Here is a 20,478-nt window from a genome sequence, read left to right on the forward strand (position 1 = left end):
CAGTTAGATCTTAAATCCGCAGGTTTTTTCGTTAACCAGGAGAAAAGCGTTCGGAAGCCTACTCAAAAATTAACTTGGCTTGGTTTCGAATGGGATTTGCATAATTCAACTTTGGATATTCCTTTAGATAAAATTATTTGTTTAAAAAAAAATACATCGATAAACTTTCCTTTAATTCGCTGTCAGCAAGACAGTTAGCTAGAATTACCGGGAAACTTATTTCTTTCATGCCTAGTTTAGGTAATTTTTGTAGAATCATGAGTAGAAATATGATGATGTTGGTTGCTACTTCTCGTTTTTGGGAAGAAAGAATATTTTTAACATTAAAAGCACAGCAGGATATTAACTTTTGGTTGAATAATTGTCATACTTTACCTAGAAAAAATCTATTTCAACAAACACATCTTCCTGATAAAATAGTGTATACAGACGCTAGCAGTTACGCATGTGCTGGTTTTATAGTAGAGACTGTTCATCAAGTAGTCCACAAGATGTGGTCTAATACAGAAGCATCTAAAAGTTCGACTTATAGAGAATTAAAGGCCGTTTTTATTACTATATCTTCTTTGGTTCAATGTTTAAGTAATCGTTTAGTTAAAGTTTACACTGATAATCAGAACGTAGTAAAAATTATAAACGCAGGCAGTATGAACTCTGAATTACAAGATATTGCAATTGACATTTTTAATTTTTGTTTAAAATTCAGCATTTCTCTAGAAGTAGAATGGATACCTAGAAATCAAAATCAAATTGCTGATATTTACAGTAAAATTTTTGACTTTGATGATTGGTTTGTAACCGATTTGTATTTTAATTATTTTAATAAAGTGTGGGGTCCATACACGTGCGACCTATTCGCAGACAGTAATAACCGAAAGTTGGCAAAATTCTTTTCTCTATATTGGTGTCCTGGGACCAGTGGAGTAGACGCTTTCGCACACAACTGGTCAGAATTTAACTGTTGGATTGTACCACCTGTAAAATTAATTAGTCGATCGATTTCACATCTGTCTACCTGTAAAGGTCAAGGCACTTTAGTTGTACCGAAATGGACATCGTCACCTTTTTGGCCTTTATTGTGGTCATTTAACGATCAAAGGTTTAAATACTTCGTGAAAGATTTAATCGAGTACGCCAAACCCAGCAAGTTTTTTCAAAAAGGCTCTGATATTAACAGTATTTTCGTTGCTGAGAATTTATCGTTTAACATTCTCGTCTTGAGGTTAGATTTCAGAAGTTGAGGGCAATCATATATTAATTTTCCCGTGATGAGAGTTTATTTTAGACATTGTAATTACCCGTGATGGGTATTGCGATTCTTAACCTGTTATGGGTGTTAATAATTGAATAGATTATTTCCCGTGATGGGATTTTGTTTATTTTCCCGTGATGGGACTCTATTTATCTCCTGTGATGGGATTTGTCAACTCTGTGACGGAGACCCTTGCAAGAATTTATTAAGTCTGATTATTGGCGCAATATAAGTCATTTTTTTTAATTGTATTCTTTTCCTTTCAGGTTCGGTTTAATTTTTCTCACTGGAAGGATCTTAATTCTTTTGAAAATCCTAGTTTACGCAACCTCGCTGACATACTACCTAATATTGTTTTGTCCAGCAAAAGTAAAAATACTTTAAAAGTTTATGATTACGCTTTTAAAATAATTTAGCACTTGGTGTACAAATCATGACTTATGTGTGTTACCATCGTCGGTTGCTAACATTGCACTTTGTTTATCATTTCTAATTCAGCTGGAAGTATCTTCTTCAGTTTTACAAAATGCTTATTATGCAATCAAATGGGAGCACGAGCTTTACTTGTACAATTTAGTGTTTTCTGAAACATTTTTGCAGTTGATTTTAGAAGGAGGAACCAGAATTTTATCAAAGCCCGTAAATAAAAAAGAACCAATTACGTCTGAAATTTTACAAAAAGTTTTCGATAATTATAAAGATTTGAATAACATTAAGAATTTAAGAATATGTTGTTTGATGCTGTTGGGATACGCCGGTTTTATGCGTTTCAGCGAGCTTGCAAATATTAAAGCATCCAATTTAACTTTTCACAAATCTCATCTCGAAATTATGATAGAAAGTAGTAAAACTGATGTGTATAGAAAGGGCAACACTATTTGTATTGCTAGAACCAACTCGGACTTGTGTCCAGTGACAATGTTAGAGAGATATTTAAAATTAACAAATATTTCTTTGATTTCCAGTGAATATGTATTTAGAGCAATTACATTCTTAAAAAGTAAAAACAGTTACGCGTTATGCAAAATGAACAAACCTATATCGTATACTAGAGCGAGAGAGCTACTTTTAGATGCTTTGTGTCAAGCAGGTTTTGATAAAAATAAATTTGGTCTTCATAGTTTGAGGAGCGGAGGCGTGACTCAGGCAGCTCATAATAGAATACCAGAAAGATTATTAAAAGCACACGGTCGATGGAAGTCAGATCTATCAAAAGACGGTTACATAAAAGAAAACTTATATAACAGGTTATCTGTTACCAATAATTTAAATTTGTAAATTACTATTTTTTGTATTTTATTTATACCAGGCTACACATATTTCCTTTGTTTTGTCGAACTGTTCGGTGTGTATCTCCTGCCATATTAGTCTTTGTTGTTTCTTTATATAGAACCAGAAATAATTTATGTTCGGACGAGCAAAGCGAGGTAGAACATAATATCCTTCATTCTCTTTAAAGTGTGGATAAATGATAAATATTGTTATACTGATGTTAAATCATTATTTTTTATATTTTGTCGGATACATAATCATTTCTGATGTTTGTAAATAATGGATTTGAGACTGGTTACAGTAACTGCAAGAATTCATCAAAACTGTATTTCTCAATGTTGTGTTGCTGCCTTTTTTTATACCTGTAGTACCAACATTATTAAGTTTTTTTAATACCAGTTTCTTGATTAGTTAAATGCTTTGTATAAACATAAGGAGACGTGGTATGGTTGCCAATGAGACAACTATCCACAACAGTTCAAATGAAGTGGATGTAAGCAATTATTGGCAACCGTACGGCCTTCAACAATGAGAAAACCCCATACCTAATAGTCGGCTATAAAAGGCCCCAATATGAAAAGTATGAAATAATTCAATTAAAAAAAACTAATGGCCTAATTCATAACAAAACAATTTACGAAAACATATAAGACAGACATGAACCAACGACAACTACTGAATTACAGGCTCCTCACTTGGGACAGGTTCTTATAGAATGTGGCCAGGATAAAAATGTTTGAAGGCGCCAACCCTTCCCTAACCTGGGACAGAGTGGTGTAACAGTACAACATAAGAACAAACTATAAATTTTAAAATGCTTAACTCATCAGATCGATACAAAGCAGAAAAAAACATCTAACAAAAACAAAGACCGGATTTGGCAGAGCTTTTAATTGAACTGATTACATTGTGCATAGTTATTACTTAATCCACAATGTCAGTAATATAGACTCATATACTTTTAACTTTCCAACTGAACTAAATTTATTGTATATTTCCTGATCACAAATCAAAATTAAAAGGGGACTTTTGCGATTTCCCTTACTTTCGTTGAGATCTTGAATAACAACATATAATTTATTCATAAAATACCTTAATATTAAAAAAAGAATTAATTAAGCGTTTACAATCGTTTACGATTTTCATTTTCATTTTTATAGTTCAAGCATGTTAATACAAAGAAACGATTGGCGGCAGTTTTTTTTTCTTTCCGACATTGATATTGACAGATATGAGTATTTGGTTCCCAAAACTTAGTGTTTCGAGCGAACCTGATGAATATATTCTAGAAATTTGTTGTAACATGTGCATTAAAATTGGCGTCGGTCAATAGTATGAACTGATGAAAACATATTTCGAAAGACAACGAGAGTGACCGCTTCGCATGTAATATTTGGGAAGTCATGTGTTAAATATCTTTCCCGGTTAAAGCATTTAATAGATCAAAGTAGGTAGTCAGTGATTCTCTGCTTACCACGTAAATATTTAGAAGTTAGAACGAAAATGGTTTTGGGCCGTACTCATTGTGTCTAGATGGCACTGGCGTGATGTCATATAGACTATAACATTGTCAGTGAGCACAATAATAATTCGACAAAATAATATTCATATGACAAATGTTATGATGAATATCATCCTGAAAACACATGTGATAATTACCACTGGACAATAAGCAAATACAAATCAATAACAATAAAGAAAATATTGAATATAATATTGAGCAATAATACATCACCATTTCGATAACCATCGACACAAATTTCTAAAATAATCAGTTATAGAAAAGTCTTTGAAATTTTTATTCATAGAATTGCTATGATAACAAGTATACTTGTAATGTGCTTGAAATCAATCCCATTGAAAATATATTCTTGTGTTTACACAGCAGGGCTTGTCATTAAAAGACAATGACCACTTGACTAGCATACTTCCATTCAGCTGATTCCCAGTCCACCTGAGACGAATACAATTAATCAGTTTTATTGATATATTTTAACATCATTGATCTGAACCATTCTCTTTAAAGATATTGATGAACTTCATGTATTCTAGTCGTGTAATTATATAGTGTAAATTTCATAGATTAAATTTTACTTTCAATGACAACAGAAACAGATATTTCCTAAAAAGCATTGAGATTTTTGCGTAGACGTATGATATTGGATATAGTTTTAGTTAATTATTGTAGAAGAGTTCTATTCGGGGAAATCAAAGTAAGTACGGTAACTTTTTATACTTCGTTAACTCACAATTATTTTTATTCAATCGAATTGAAATTTGAAACGCTAAAAACTATGTTGGCGGCTATAAACTTTATTATTTTTTCTTTTATTATGTTTTTTTTTTCAAATAAAAAGTACCTACATATCAATAATTTTTAATAAATATGAGAACTATATGATGTAGATAAAATGTAAATACTAACAGAAGAAAATGAATTTAACATATATGTATACTTAGCAATTATAATCATGCCAAGTTTTATTATATCCCGTTCGACTATTACTCACATGACACGTTGGATGAATAAATACCCAGCCACATCTGCTAGGAAATGGGACGTTAAATTGATGCCTTATGTGGGTAGAGTGTCACATGAGGCATCAATTTAACGTCCCATTTCCTAAGTTGAATAACAGTTGAGACAATTTTATGAGGGGCCTATAGATTACCTGTTCTAAGGATAAAGGTCTTTCACAATGCCGTCTTTCTTAACCCTTTATCTCAATCAACCTACTTTGTAGAAAATGCATTAGTCCCGAATATGCATAAAATATATGCCACTGGACGTTAGGTAAACTACTAACAACAATCGAACGATCACAAGTTATTGATGGAAATGCAACGTTAGTAATATATACACGACCTCATGCGTAAACAATTTTCAATTCTAAATTATGTATCCGTTTATGGTAACTCATTTGAGCTGTGCATTTTTTTAACGAAAATTAGTAGCTGAATTAGAAAAAATACTATAACAGAAGAATTCAAATTTAACGTACATGACTTAGCAATGATATTAATGCAAAGTTGGGGATATCCCGTTCGATAGTTACTCACATGATACATTGGACCTATAAATACCCAGCCACAACTGCTAGGAATGGGGACGTTAAACTGATTTCTAATGTAGGTAGAGTGTCAAACTTCTACTTAATAAAATAACCTTTGAAACCATATTATGAGGGGCATGTAAATGACCTGTTTTTACATATGTAAGGCAAAATGTCTTTTTCACAACACCTTCCTTTCTTAACCCTTCACCCCGATCAACCAACTGTGCAAAGTTTGTAACAGTCCCCAATATCCATGATATATTTGCTACTGGGCGTTTGGTAAACAAATAACCAAAACAAAAGATTACACCTATATAAACAAACTGTTGATGGAAATGCAACATTAGTAATAGTTTGGTTTCATTAAAAAGATATCTTGGGTTAACAATTTTCAATTCTAAAAAAATATGTATCCGTTTAAGTTTGCTTTAAAAGCTGCATATCTTTTTTATGGTCTTTTTTTGTTTTCTTAATTTCAATGTCAAATTAATATAATTTCCTGACTAATGCCAAACAAAGAGCATGAAAGGCCAAATTAATAGATATCATCGGGTAAAAGACTTTAGATATTCGTCAGTAAATTCAGCCCTTAAAAGAAAACGTCAATTAACCGTCATATTGTTGAAATCCGAACAAATGATGACATGTACGGTCATTTAATGAACAGCTCAAATGGTTGAAGTTTGGTCTATAGCGTAAAAAAAAATGTTCACTGTTTTTACATAAAAAAAAAAACTGAAACAACTTCTGGCATGATTTTGAAATCAAATTCAAAGCTTTATTTAATTGGAAAAAAACTTCAAGAAACCAGTTCGCCCGTGCTGGATAGGTATTTTTGAAACCACGTCCGATCTGAATATAGGCTACCAATTGGATGGATTTATTGTTTATTTGTGAGGTCCAAGTAATGAATGAAACTTTTGGCACTGGGCATTATACAAACGATAATCAATCACACTTTTGCCAAGTGTCAAAGAGAGGCGAAAGATACCAATGGGATATTCTGACTCATAAGTCGAAAGCAAACTGACAATGCCATGGCAAAAAAACGAAAAACGACGAAAAGATAAACACAGATGCTCCGTGCCCCGGAGGGTGAGCAGAACCTGCTCCAAATGAGACACCCTTTGTGTTATTCCTTTAAATTATGTATTAATATTAAGTGATAATGCATCATACAATAGCGGATTGAAAATCGACTCTTAATATCAATATTGCCAGTTATTGTTCCTGATGCTATCAAATGTTAAGGGTTTTTTTTTCACAAAATAAAATGGAACAAGTAACTGCTGTTTCAAACGGTGATAAATATATTATTTACATGCCAATAGAGGACGAAATCCTGTTTCGCAGCATTAAATTACCCCTTATAACGTTCTACCACACATGATATGGCTCTCAGATAACTGTCAAATGGATATCAGATATAACAATTCCTTTCCAACCAAATGTGGCTTCATGTTAAAACATTTAACTCCCCAAGCCTTACACATACCCCCTTTGACACGAGTGATTTACTTGACTAGAAAACACCAGATGACCACATGTCTATACTCAAGAAGAACCTTGAGGGTAAAATGTGAAGTAACATATATAATACCGTTTCTTGTCTGTCCCTTAAAAGCACCATCCCACCGATAAACACAATTGTTTTCCATTTGTTTGATGTATTTGAGCTCTTGAATTTGCCATTTTATGAAGGACTTTCCGTTTTTGAATATCCCTTAGAGTTCGGTATTTTTGTTATTTTACCCTTTAATAAGCTATGAGTTTGAGAAAATGTTATCCTAAAGATCAATTTTAAACATTATACATATCTTCATTGTATGACGAACGCGCAAGGTGAAAGAAACCAACCTATATAAAGGTATTCCACTTGCTTTATCCAGGGAATTAATATTGCATGTATTACAAGTTGAAATTACTAACTTAAAGTAAACATCAATTTGCATTACAAAACATCCATTATCGCCATAAAAATACGTCAGAACAGTTAAAGTAATGGATTTGTTATATACGAACATTTCCCATGAAACATGGCATCACGTTTATTTATCAATTAAGCAACATTTAAAACGAATGTGAATTCAAGTGAAAGATGTAGCAATAAATCAAATATATAAGACTTATTAAAGCTTTTGATAAGCAAATATTTACACGGTAGAAGTCATGTTAATTTCCTGCGATTGAATTAAAATCTGTGCCTGGAAAATCAGATATTTCGCTTGGCATGTTTCATTATTAATTGTTTAAACTGCAGCAAAATTTAAACATTCTTTTGCAAATAAAAAACAGAAATAAATAGTTAAACATTCACACCACATGTTTCTTCTTGAATATTAGGATTTGAATTGAATACACCGTTGTTTTAGAATATATCTATTAAAGCCATTTTTACATTTATCATCTAAACATTTCTCTTGAACGAAAAAACGGAAGCTTATAATTATATTAGTACGCTCATGAAATTGAAAATGTTGATTAGTGAACCAAAGTTTAATCTTAATTACAATTCTCAGTTCGTAATTACTTTCTACGCATCAAGGGAAAGAAATATACATTTGTTAAATTTTAATCAATATAGAATTAGCATGATTGCATCCAGTTTAAACCATACGAGAATCGTTCGTCATTGAGGACTACGCTCATTTTCATCTCTCCTATTCTCATTTTAACCCGTATTTTAAAATTCTTTGTTCTTTTAAGTTAATCAAAAATCGGAAAACGTCCTAAAAATAATTTACCTAGATTTGAAAATGAATTGTTAAAAGATTGTTAGGGCTGAAATTGAAGAAATATTATATCTAGATGTATTTTTTATATTTTTGTGTTGTTAGGTTTTTGTCTCATTGATCTTTACTCCACATCTCCTGTCTTTCATATTTGTGTACTAGGATATTTTCTTATTATCGACTTTTAACTCTAGGAATATAGTTTTTCAATAGGTTACGTTCTCTGATGTAGGACATTCTGGTATTCTGTCAAGTTGGATCAACTAAAAGAAGTAAAAAATCAGCCTTACAATCTTTTCAATAGGAGAGTGGGGGTAATGTTTAATGATTTCTTTACACGTCAGAATCATCTGAAAACAGTTAATTTTCCCCTAAATTGAACCGATTGTAAGCTTGATTTTACCTGTTTAGGTTGCTCTTACTTGACCGAGTACCAGAATGTCCTACTACAGAGTAGGTAACTTTTCGAAAAGTCAAAGTCCGGTAATATAGAAATAGTCTATTTGCTTAATAGATACAACAAGGTGTTAATGTAAAACGTGTATGTTGTCGGGATAACAATCTTAAAGAAAATACAAACTTTAGTTTCAATGTAATATCGTGAAACTATTGATACAAAAAAAAAAACATTGATACATTTAAGTCTGGTCTTTTTTTTTTTTAGTTTGATCAGCTAAAACTTGTGTGAACTATTGACACGACAGTGAACATGTTAAAAACTTGTATTGCAATCACCGATCTCGTTTTGCCTAATGGGAAACCTCATTGGCGAGTATGTTGACGCAGAGGTCCCGTTTGGACTGTATGTCATTTATCTACACACTACTGAAAATTGCTTTTAAATCATTCCTATGATTTGTGAATAACCTCGATGACATCATGACTTTTTACAATTGTGTTACTCGATCAAGATGAAACGAAGTATCCTTGCAGGTTTTTTTTTACTGATAACCCTATTGAAAATATAATATTGCGTTTAAAAATCTAAAGACATTTTTAAGTTTAAACTTATTAAAAGTCCCCTGTCTTATTCAATTAGAAATAAGCAACCATCACGCAGTCGAAAATATAACGTAAACAAAGTTGAGGTGCCATGTTCGGATCCGGAGAAACCCACACATTTTCAATTTAGATTTATTTCAACATATGAACAGAAATTTTCCAGATCCTAATACAGTTAAAAATATATTGACATTCGTTTTCTCGGTTCTTATTTTCCTTCAGATGAGACGTAAATGCGGCAAACAAATAGATGATGGTATTTAGGGATTTTTCAAGCCGTGTTCGTTTCGTTTGGAATAGTGGATCATATTTAGTGCTTTATATGAATTTTACTTCAGAATATTGAAAACCGACAAAACATTGTATTTCAATTAAGCTATCGGTTTATTTCTTCGTTTGTCAGACATGTCAGAGCAAGTGTCAATTTCGCTGCGTTTATAATTTGTCTTTTGAAGATTTACATCTTAGTTTCTATAATTTCATTTTTACAGAGTCGATTTCAAAGCTATAGTGTTTCGCAACAGGATCAAGAGCATCTGGTGCCTTCATTTATAATTAAAATGTTTAGGTGTTGTCATATTGCATATTGTTTCTTGAGTTCATCTTACGTTTTACAGATATCATATTTAATCAAATCTGATCAAAACTATTCCGCTTCTTTTCTTTTCCTTAAACATGATCTGAGGAGGAAAAATAATATTCAAGAATTCAAAACCAACCTTCATTGTACAATATTGAAAGAGCAATTATCAATAATGGACTCAGGCCTTCTAACTTATAATTTAGAACTTGGAAGAATAATAATTTCAATGATGCTCATTAAGTCATTTGCGCAAGTTCAAATACTTACATGTCTTATATCAATTTCGAAGTGTGATGGATATCCAGAAATTTTTTGCTAGTACATAACTCAGTTTTTCGACATTTCATTTTTTTTATTTTACCTTGCAGTAGTAAAGAAGTGACATTGCGTTTTTTGTTACTTGCTATGCACGGAGGTGGCGTATATTCGTTCTTTAGAATTTGAAATTGCCGGGATTCCTTTACAGAAACCTTTTCTCTAAATAGAAAACAATACCTGAATTAACAAAAAATCGTATGATATTCATTGTAGTGTACTTGGCGTATAGTTTTGGAATAACCTTATAATAGAGTATGCTCGACATTAAACAATTGCAAACATGGAAAATATTTTCTTAATAGGAGCAAAATGAGGGTCTGAATATATCAGCTTAAGTTTATCTTTTGATAATTTAATTTTGGATGTAACACGACTTCTGATTGGCTGAAAGTGTTTTGTGTATCAGCTCATAAACATAATTGTGTCATGACTGTAATATTTTTTCTGTCTATTCGAAATAACCTTTAAAATGTGGTGCAAACTTTTAAATAACCCGCTACGCGAGTTATTCGGTGTGCACTACATTTTTGATGTTATTTCTTCATAGACAGAAAAAATATTACAGTCATTCCTTAAATAAAGTCAAGAGTGTCCCTCGATAATATGTTTAATTGTGTAATTAATAGTTATCGATGGACATTTTAAAACCATACAATAAATATGATAGTTACAAAACACAAAAAACAACGAAAAAACAAACAACAACACACAAAACACAACATAGAAAACATGTGATGGTTACTCTGTACACGGTTAAAGTGCGATGGTTCAGTGGGTTTGACTTCAAGCAACGTATCTACATTATAACGGCTTTTCCTGTGGGGTTTTTGTTACAAAAGATTTATTTTTCAGTGTGTTTTTATGTGGATCATTAACGTTGTATCTTTATTCGTATATATCTTTCTTTTGGCAATTGTCTTGTCTGTCTTTGTTTGACTCTTGGTGTTTGGTTGTCCCATCAGTATCTTCTTAATGTGTTAATCTTACTTTGTTTTGTTTGAATAGCGTTAATATGAAATGAGAAATAATATACAGTTTGATAGGATTTTTTTAAAGATTTTTAACTAGCCTGGGGTCCTGGCTCACTTCTCGACGAAGTATTAGATTGGGTCAGGATACCAGGCTAAGTTATAACTTGCTTTAGTTTGCGGGGGAAATATGAGTGTTATATATATGAAAGTCATTTATAAAATCACGACATAAATATTCAATTATTTTAAAGCAAGTTATTAAAACTGTCTGGTGATATATCGCATATAAAAAGTGTATTGATTTAAATGTGAAAATAGAACTACGTCAATTTCCTATCATTAATTTATGAACTCATCCGTTGTATTTGAAAGTACATTATATTATGTAATTTCCACATTCGTTACCGAACAAAACAATATTTATGTTACAGTGGGATAATAGGGATTGTTAGATATTCCAAACTTCAGTCTATGTTCTTTTTTATAGTCTACTAGTTTTATTTCTATTTCCGGTACGGTCCAGACACTCCGACAATTAATGCATTGTGAGATTTCTTCTTTTAATTAAAGTGTAATGGAAGAAAAGGGGTTTGGTCGAGATGACTATTTGTGATTTAATAACACTTAATTAACGTACTTTAACAGGCTAGAAGGGGAAAGGTTCGAAAATCGGCTAATAACCAAGTCCTCGCTAATTACTAGCTTGAGATCAGATGAATTAAAATCATTTCAGATCAGTTAATAATGAATAAGTAATTAAAATTTAAGCAAATGAAATAATGGTTAATATTTAACAACACCAGATAAAGAGACATTTAATCTTCGAATAAATAACTTCAGTATCATCGGCTGAAAATGTGTCTTTTATCGTTTTTTTAAATGCAATGTTTTTGTACCTTTTTTGGAAATGGGATTAAACAGACTCAAACACATAAAATCCTTGACGCTGCTGCCATTTTCTTTTACCCAGTCTATTTCAAAAAATATTCTAGGTTTTGTAATATTATAATATATGTAACAAACATCGTTACATGGCTACAATGGTAAATAATGGAAGTTTTTTTTTCTTTGCAGTCTGTGACAACAGTCATTATTAATAAATATGTAATAGCGACAGAAATTAGGCTGTGCATTCTCTATGGAATCTTACTGTTTCCGTTATATATAACAGATACCACAAAGGTGTAGTCTGTAGTATTGAATAATGAATTATCACTGTCATTTGATAATTCTTTATCACCTTATTTCATGCTTACATAAAATTGGTTTTGGCAAATAATGTCATAAACTAAGATACGTAATTAATATTGGATGTATAAAGAGATATATAGATGTAACAATTTGTCCAATATTTAGTAGAATTATCCCTAAGGTTTCATGTAATATCTTGATGAATACATTATCATTTCATAGCCTCCGTAATTGTTTAAATCATCGAAAACTAAATGAAGTTCGGGGATAATGGTACAGTACTTGTATCTAAACATTGCGGCTAATTATAAGGATAACATGTGCATTTATAGAAATGTCTTAGTTTTTATAATATTCATATATCTACAGATATGCATACAAGAAGTTGTAGGGTGTACGTAATTTTGATTGCAACAATGAAATCAGAGAGACATGTAAATACGAACATACGATCAACAACAAAAGCCATGTGTCTATACTAAATATCAAGCTTAAAATTTGCTCCGAATCTAGATAATCTGTGAGTAAATTAAATAGTGACAATAGCAGATTTCCGTTAAATAACACTAACAACGACCACTGACAAGTTTATAATTCCATGTTTTGAATTTGCACAAAACGGCTGATGGACGGGTCAGACATTTTTCTGTACTCTGTCCTTCTACTTTTTTATATATCTGTAAATGGCTTATTAACCGCATTAACAATTAAATTTCAAGTTAGGAAAAACAATACTCTGACTAATAGACGATCATGACTAAAAGTTCCAAAAAGACTGTATCGCTTACCGAATATTTGCATACCATTAATACATAGCTGTAAGAATATTTGTGTTGAATGGAAACAATGGGTCAAAATATTGTCTTTTTGTCTTAGCTGGACCAACATTATGTCTTCTCATTACAGATTTGTTTTTTTAAATTGACTAAAATTGTGACAACATATGAAAGGAGTCGATTGACTATTTTATTCGTTTTGACTAATTTGTAGATCTTGTGTTGCTGAGCATTTTTGCTGCTTAAAGTTTGTCTTTTATATTCATTAGGTAAAATCCCTAAATTGGATAAACGATTAAAAAAGCTAATAAACTGAAACAATTACTCCACTTTTATAGGAGTTACTGCCCTTACGTTGATTTGTTTTTACAAATGTTAGCTTTCATCTTTTTTTATTTTGAAACGTTATGTTTGAAAGATAGAAACTTTCAACAGCAAAAATGATAAGCTATACAACACTTTTAAAACTGAATGTAGAGTTCTGATAATATTTTTTTCCTTGTTTTTTGTTAAAATTTATATATGATATGTCTATCAACTGAGCGATTCAGTCTCCATGGCACCTCTTGTTGATTTGTCTAGTTGTCCTGACAATTAACTAGTGATATAAGCATAATGTTTGTTAAAAGATGCTATGACATTGGTATTAGCAAATTTACGCTACGAGTTTTGAGAAAAAGATAGAATGATGTGATATTTGCATTGAGACATCAGGCGCCACAAATAAAAGCCAATGAAAAATTAATATAACCATTACAAATTTGGTGAATTTATGTACGATAAGGCTTTTTTAGTCCTTAAAATTTAAAAATCAAATACATTTATAAATCTACATCCTTTAGATGACCATTAGGCATTAGCTATATATAATGTGCGGACATCAGTATATATTTATATATTTTTCTTACATATTGGCAAAAGGGCTTCAAACTTTTTACATTTAGTGCAAAATAGCTAAAACTGCCAAAGTAGACTCATTTTGAGATTCTGTCATTAATATTTAGATATGAGCAACAGCTTTACCAAAAAATGTTTTGCCACAAAATGTATTTGTTAAAGATGTTACATTGTAAGACATGTTTCCTTATTTTGTGTTATATATCGTCTTACTATTTTTCTAACTATGTACCACTTTTGAGTATGACGTATTAAGTATAACGAAAACATTTTCACTTCTGTACTCGTACTATTAATAACAAATTTATTTTGTGAAAAATGTTTCTGTGTTCCTTACAACATAGTTATTATATTTAAATTTACCTGTGTACGTTACTTTATTTAACGCCATTTTGTCCTAGGTTAAAGTTGTCTTTTTGACATTGAAACATCTTTTTCATTTATATTGTGTCATAGATCAAACTTATTCGTTCAGTGTTTATTTACTGGTTTTTGTGTATTGTCTTTTTGATTGAGTTAAGCCATTTCAATTGATATTTTATTGTGTGTCTTTTGATGTTGTAATGTTATACCACTGTTTCCGGTTAGGGTGAAGGTTGGCGCCTGTTAAAACGTTTAAAACCGATGCATTTTTATGCACCTGTCGTAAGTCAGGAGCCTGTTTTTCAGTGGTTGTCGTTTGTTGGTGTGGTTCTTTAGTGTTTCTCGTTTTTTATATAGATTAGACCGTTGGTTTTCCTGTTTGAATTGTTTTCCACTAGTCTTTTTGGGGCCTTTTATAGCTTGCTGTTCGGTGTGAGCCAAGGCTCCGTGTTGAAGGCCGTACTTTGACCTATAATTATTTACTTTTTACACATTGTGACTTGGATGGATAGTTGTCTACTTGGCAATCATACCACATCTTCTTATTTATAATTATGACGTCATTGTGACATCACAAGAAACCTTTCTGCACTAATGTGTCTAGATTATATTAACCTGTTCTTTTACATGCTTTATTAATATAAATAACATACGTTTGAACGGCTTTAACAAGATAACTATATTACCAATTTCACGGGCCAATTACTTAAGGAATGACTGTAATATTTTTTCTGTCTATGAAGAAATAACATCAAAAATGTGGTGCACACTGAATAACCCGCTACGCGACGCGGGTTATTCAGTGTGCACCACATTTTTGATGTTATTTCTTCATAGACAGAAAAAATATTACAGTCATTTCTTATAATTTAATTCTTAATTGATTTCCATTTTAAACCGGAGTAAATCATGAAAAAACGTTGATGACGTCAAGGTCACATGACAAAATTATGTCTATGAGCTGATAAACAAAACAACGTCAGCCAATCGGAAGACGCGTTACATCCAAAATTAAATTATTAGCTCTTATCATAAACGTCTTTTATTACACAGACAATGCTTAGCAATTTTCAAATTTTGAAGTTGTTTAAATTCTAGCTCAAAACTGTTTTGAATTTATGTACGGAATCCCAGTGGGATATTTATTCATATGTTAATGCAGTTATAATTTTACTTATGTGTAATCTATATAAAAAAACAAGACAATTTTAACTTTTTTTTTCGCCATTTGTTTCTCAAACACATCCATCAAATAACATTATGATACGTGTGAATCCCGAGTGTATTCTGTTATTGTTATAATGTCTAGAGTTTTTTTTTTTGTAATGGTCTGAATAATTTAAAACACTTTAGAACAGTTTTATTGAATCAATACTATTACAGAGATATTTATTACATACTAAGCTTTTCAAAAAAAAAGATTCAGTCTCATTGTACTTATTGGTTTTTCTCATTTATGTTATTTGCTTCTAATTTAAGAAGTTGTATCAAAATGGTCTGTTTATTTCTGGCAAAATAATAAAAACGTCAATATGCTATTATGTAACGATTGAAACTGTCTTGTACCATTTACTTTTTTTTTATTGTTTGCACTATTAAGTGTAAGAAGTTAGTTGTCAGAATCCGGTTCAGTCTCTGTTCCACATCTAAATCCAACACTGTTAAATTTTATGTTGCAAGAACAATTTTATATTGACTCTGAAAATGATATAAATACAGGGAAAACGAAAGTGATACAGATTTATGGAAAAGTCTGCAGATTTCTTAAAATTTTCTTTCCAGATACTTAGTATATTGTTATAAGGTGAATTACAATGCAAAACATGCAAAACGAAGCGATTTTGTTTAAAAAAAAATATTATTGTTTTCGAGACAAAGAAATAGTCGCAACATAAACCAATTAGATTTCCTGAACGTATTTTTTTTCAATTTACCAAATACATACAGTTATGCCATATGTTAAAATGTGCAGTGTAATTAATCAAGATTAAAAGAAAACTATTAGTAAGATGAGACATAGTGCATGTAATTAATTCACGAAACCTAAACATTGCAATTAATTTTTAGCTAATTATACATGGTAGTAATTGTAGCTTAAATTAGCATAGAAAACGAAATTTAGAATTTACTGATGAATTCGTGTACAATTATTCAATTTCAGGACTAAAAAGGTATTGTTTGCAAATAAACCACGAACTGTATTGCAAATATTCTTGCATGACAGACTTGCATGTTAAAGTCTTTATTCATTGGTTAGTGTTTCGGCAATCAAATCCCGTTACACAGGACTTTCTGAATTCCTACTTCTCCGAAACAGTACGTACTGTTTGAAGTTGAAGAAGTTTTCATCTTGACAAAATTTTCAGTGCATTGTTAAAAAATTATATTTTTCAAAGTTATATTTACGGAGTGTTAACTAGGCCTTTCACGTACAAATGTCCTCCTTGTGTGCGAATCGGACATTTTATTACATCAATACACTCCTTTAAATAACCTTTATAAATCTAAATGTATTATTGATGGGAATTTCGACTGTCTTGTAAAAGACATTTGCCAACTTTCTGTCGCTAGTGACCACTAGAGGATTCTTAAATAATGGAAAAGATATCATCGAGACAAAATCACATTATAACCCAGACATATCAAAATACAGATTTAATACTTCGAGTGTAAATAGCTCAATTATGTGGGAAGAAAAGTTTTCTAAAGTGTGCAAAGATTTACTGTAGCTTATTGTTTTTCGTGTAAGGACAACCTTATTGGTCCAAATCATTTTTTTTTTTTTTTTGTAATGTAAGAATGCATTGAAATAAATATCCCGTTAAACTGGTATCATAAAAATACGTTGCTATGTTGGCGTCTACTTGTAAGATGTATATCAGTGTTATCTCTAGATATCGTGTTAGACGTACTAGAATGACAATTGAATATATGTGTAAATAGACATCAAGCCGAATGTATGAATATGATTTCAATTGCATGTGTTGAACAAAATAATAAAAATATTTTATAAATACACATTGTACGTACACATATTTAACGCTAGTAGAATGTATTTCTACTGCTCCAAGCCAATCAAATGTTCAAACAAATAGGAATTTTGCATAAAATATTATAATTTTGCTTTTTTTTAATTTGTTAAATGTTTTCAATTTTTTTTTACATACATTTGTGAGGTATTTGTCAATAGGATAGCAACCTAACGACTGACAAATCAAAAGATACCTGCAGGTTACGTACAGTTTTTAGACATGTTTGTATGTCAAATAAATTTGTGTGAATCGTTCTACTGGTATTATTTTAAACATTAGCAGATTTTATTTACGCTCTTAGTATGACAATAGCAATATCGGCCTTTTTCCCGTCTGAATCGAAGACGAGCGGATGATAAGGAAAGGGTAACATTCGATAATCGCCGATCGAATCTTTAAAGTTAAACCCCTTTGTAGCGACAGTAAGAAGGAAAATCATCATTGTTGACTCTCCAATCTAACAGTTCTAAATGGTGCTTAAAGGACATTTCAAAGATTAACATCCGAAATATCTGTTGTGATTGTGAAGTATTCCAAAATTCTTGTCTTTAGCTCTCCACCTTTTCGGATATTTTTTCTTTATATAATGTCTTTATGTAATCTGAGTATCTGTGCACTACCTGTAGCTGGAATAACATTAAAGGGGCCAATTATACTGCACCAAATGTGCGTATGTCGAAAATTAATGTTCCTGAAATTATGATGGATGCCTAATATTTGAAAATCTGAAACACAATACAAACGTTGATGATTATGATGATGATGATGATGATGATAGATGGCTGCTTAACATCCAGCGGCAAATTAATACGCGTATACATGTTAATGGAATATGAATATTTACCCTGCTTTGTACAAGACCGACACGCTGAGCCGGATTTTTAACGTGTTAGTTCACAAGGTAACAGTCCGCAGGAAGATATGTCACCTTACCCGGACACATGTTTTCTGACTCCGAGCCGACCAGTCCTTAATGACGCGTTTGCTTGTTGAGAAGCAGCAAATACCATCTTTGATTTGACCCGGCCGGGGTTCGAACCCACGACATCCCGCACTCGAGGCGAACACGCTGCCACGACACCACCGAGGCGGTAAAAACGTTGAAGGCCGGAATAAACAAAAAAAGACAGAATTAAATCATACCCGGTAAAGGAATCAGAGATATGCATGAAGGAGACTCATTCCGTAACTTTAAAGGATTTCGAAATTTTATAACATTGAAAAGCAACATCAGTAACTTTAAGTATTTCTTTAAATCGTGTTGAAAAAAACACGTTGTGCTCAAAATACCGTTGTTTCGTATACTTACAAAATGTATCATTTTCCGTCGAATATTAAAAACAGATAGACGAGTACGCCAACATAAAACAACTTTTGTTCTAATTTATATGCTTATTCACGTAAACGTATCTATGATGCCTATCAATAAAGGTCAACAAAATCACTGAAAAGATCATCCACAGCCTTCATGTCAACATCAAAGAAGAATTATTGAGAGCAAAAAAGAAGACGAACCCCACCACATGCTCATAATTTGGTGTGAATGGGTTGATCTTTGAAAGTTGTTTGGTAGACATGCATATATTAGAAGTCATTTTTCCTGTCACATCAAGTTAAATTTGAATGACAAACGTAATGCTTGTACGATATTGATTGTTTGATTGGTGTTTGCTTTACGCCGCCTTAGCGCAAAAAGGCTATATCGCGGCGAGAGCTAATTCAAATATTTTTACAATTTAAAGTTTGTTTTTAAATACAATAACTATAAGAGGAAAACAACGAAACAACAGAAACACTGAAGTGCAACAAAAAAACAAACGACAATACAACACCCACAGAAACGAACTATAAGATAACAACTGCCATTTTCCTGACTTGGTACAGGACATTTTAAGAATAAATGATGGATTGAACCTGGTTTTGTGGCTAGCCAAATCTCGCGCTTTTATGGCAATGTTAAATATACCATTAAAATGACAACATTATATGACAGGAATATAGTACAAATAAAATCAGACAAAAGGTCCTTCAATATACTAAAAGCCAAGTCTTAAGCAAAATTACTTATTTACAAATAAAATTCAATACTAAGATAACGTGATAAAAATTATTTACACAACATTTTTATATTTTATGATATATTCCAACTTCTTTTAAGAATGAAACAATATTTGTAATTGGAACACTATCAAATATAAACGAGAAAAAACACGTTTATGAATGGTTCGGATTGACACTTACATATTAATTTGTGTACATAGTTTCAGTCAATACATATAGGTTTATGTATTTAATGGAATAGTTTGTTGACCATCTTTTTGTCCTACTCGTACCGGTCGATAGTATAACTGCAATTATGTCGTTAAACAGAATTGCTAATACATTGTAGTCGTTGTGTCTTAATCTAACAATCAGACCGAATGGCATTAATCATACCATTTACTTACTTCATTACTGATTGAAGACTTTTATTTGACATCGGCTATAAGAGACAAGCTTTATTTTTGAACTCCGTCTACAGAGGATACAATTATCTCTAAAGAAGCGGATATCTTACATCTGATAGTAGGGGGGAAAAGCGGAAGATACCAAATGGTAGAATTAAAACTCGTAACTTGAAGAAAGACCGACAAAATCATGACAAAAAAAAACGAAAAAATAATGAGAACACATTTTAACATAACAAAAAACAACAAAACTGACCAACAAACACCCGACCAATACCCGAAGGGGAAAATCAGTTGTTCCGTAAAGGTAAACATTGTCCTGCTATGGAACGCCACAGCTGTCTTATGTGGAACTCTGATATTACGTTATGTTGTTTTATTATTACTTGATGATATTTTGTCTTTACATAATATGGTTTTGACATTACGTTATGATGTTTTGATATAACTCAATATGGAATAGTCATTACTTAATGATATTTCGATATTATACGATATGGTTTCGTATTGACTTGATATAGTTTTGTCATTACTTAATATGGTTTTGTCATTGCTCGATCTGGTAACACCATTATTTAATGTGGTT

Source organism: Mytilus californianus, unplaced genomic scaffold, assembly GCF_021869535.1.
Source record: "Mytilus californianus isolate M0D057914Y unplaced genomic scaffold, xbMytCali1.0.p SCAF_5, whole genome shotgun sequence".
NCBI classification, from domain to species: Eukaryota; Metazoa; Mollusca; class Bivalvia; order Mytilida; family Mytilidae; genus Mytilus; species Mytilus californianus.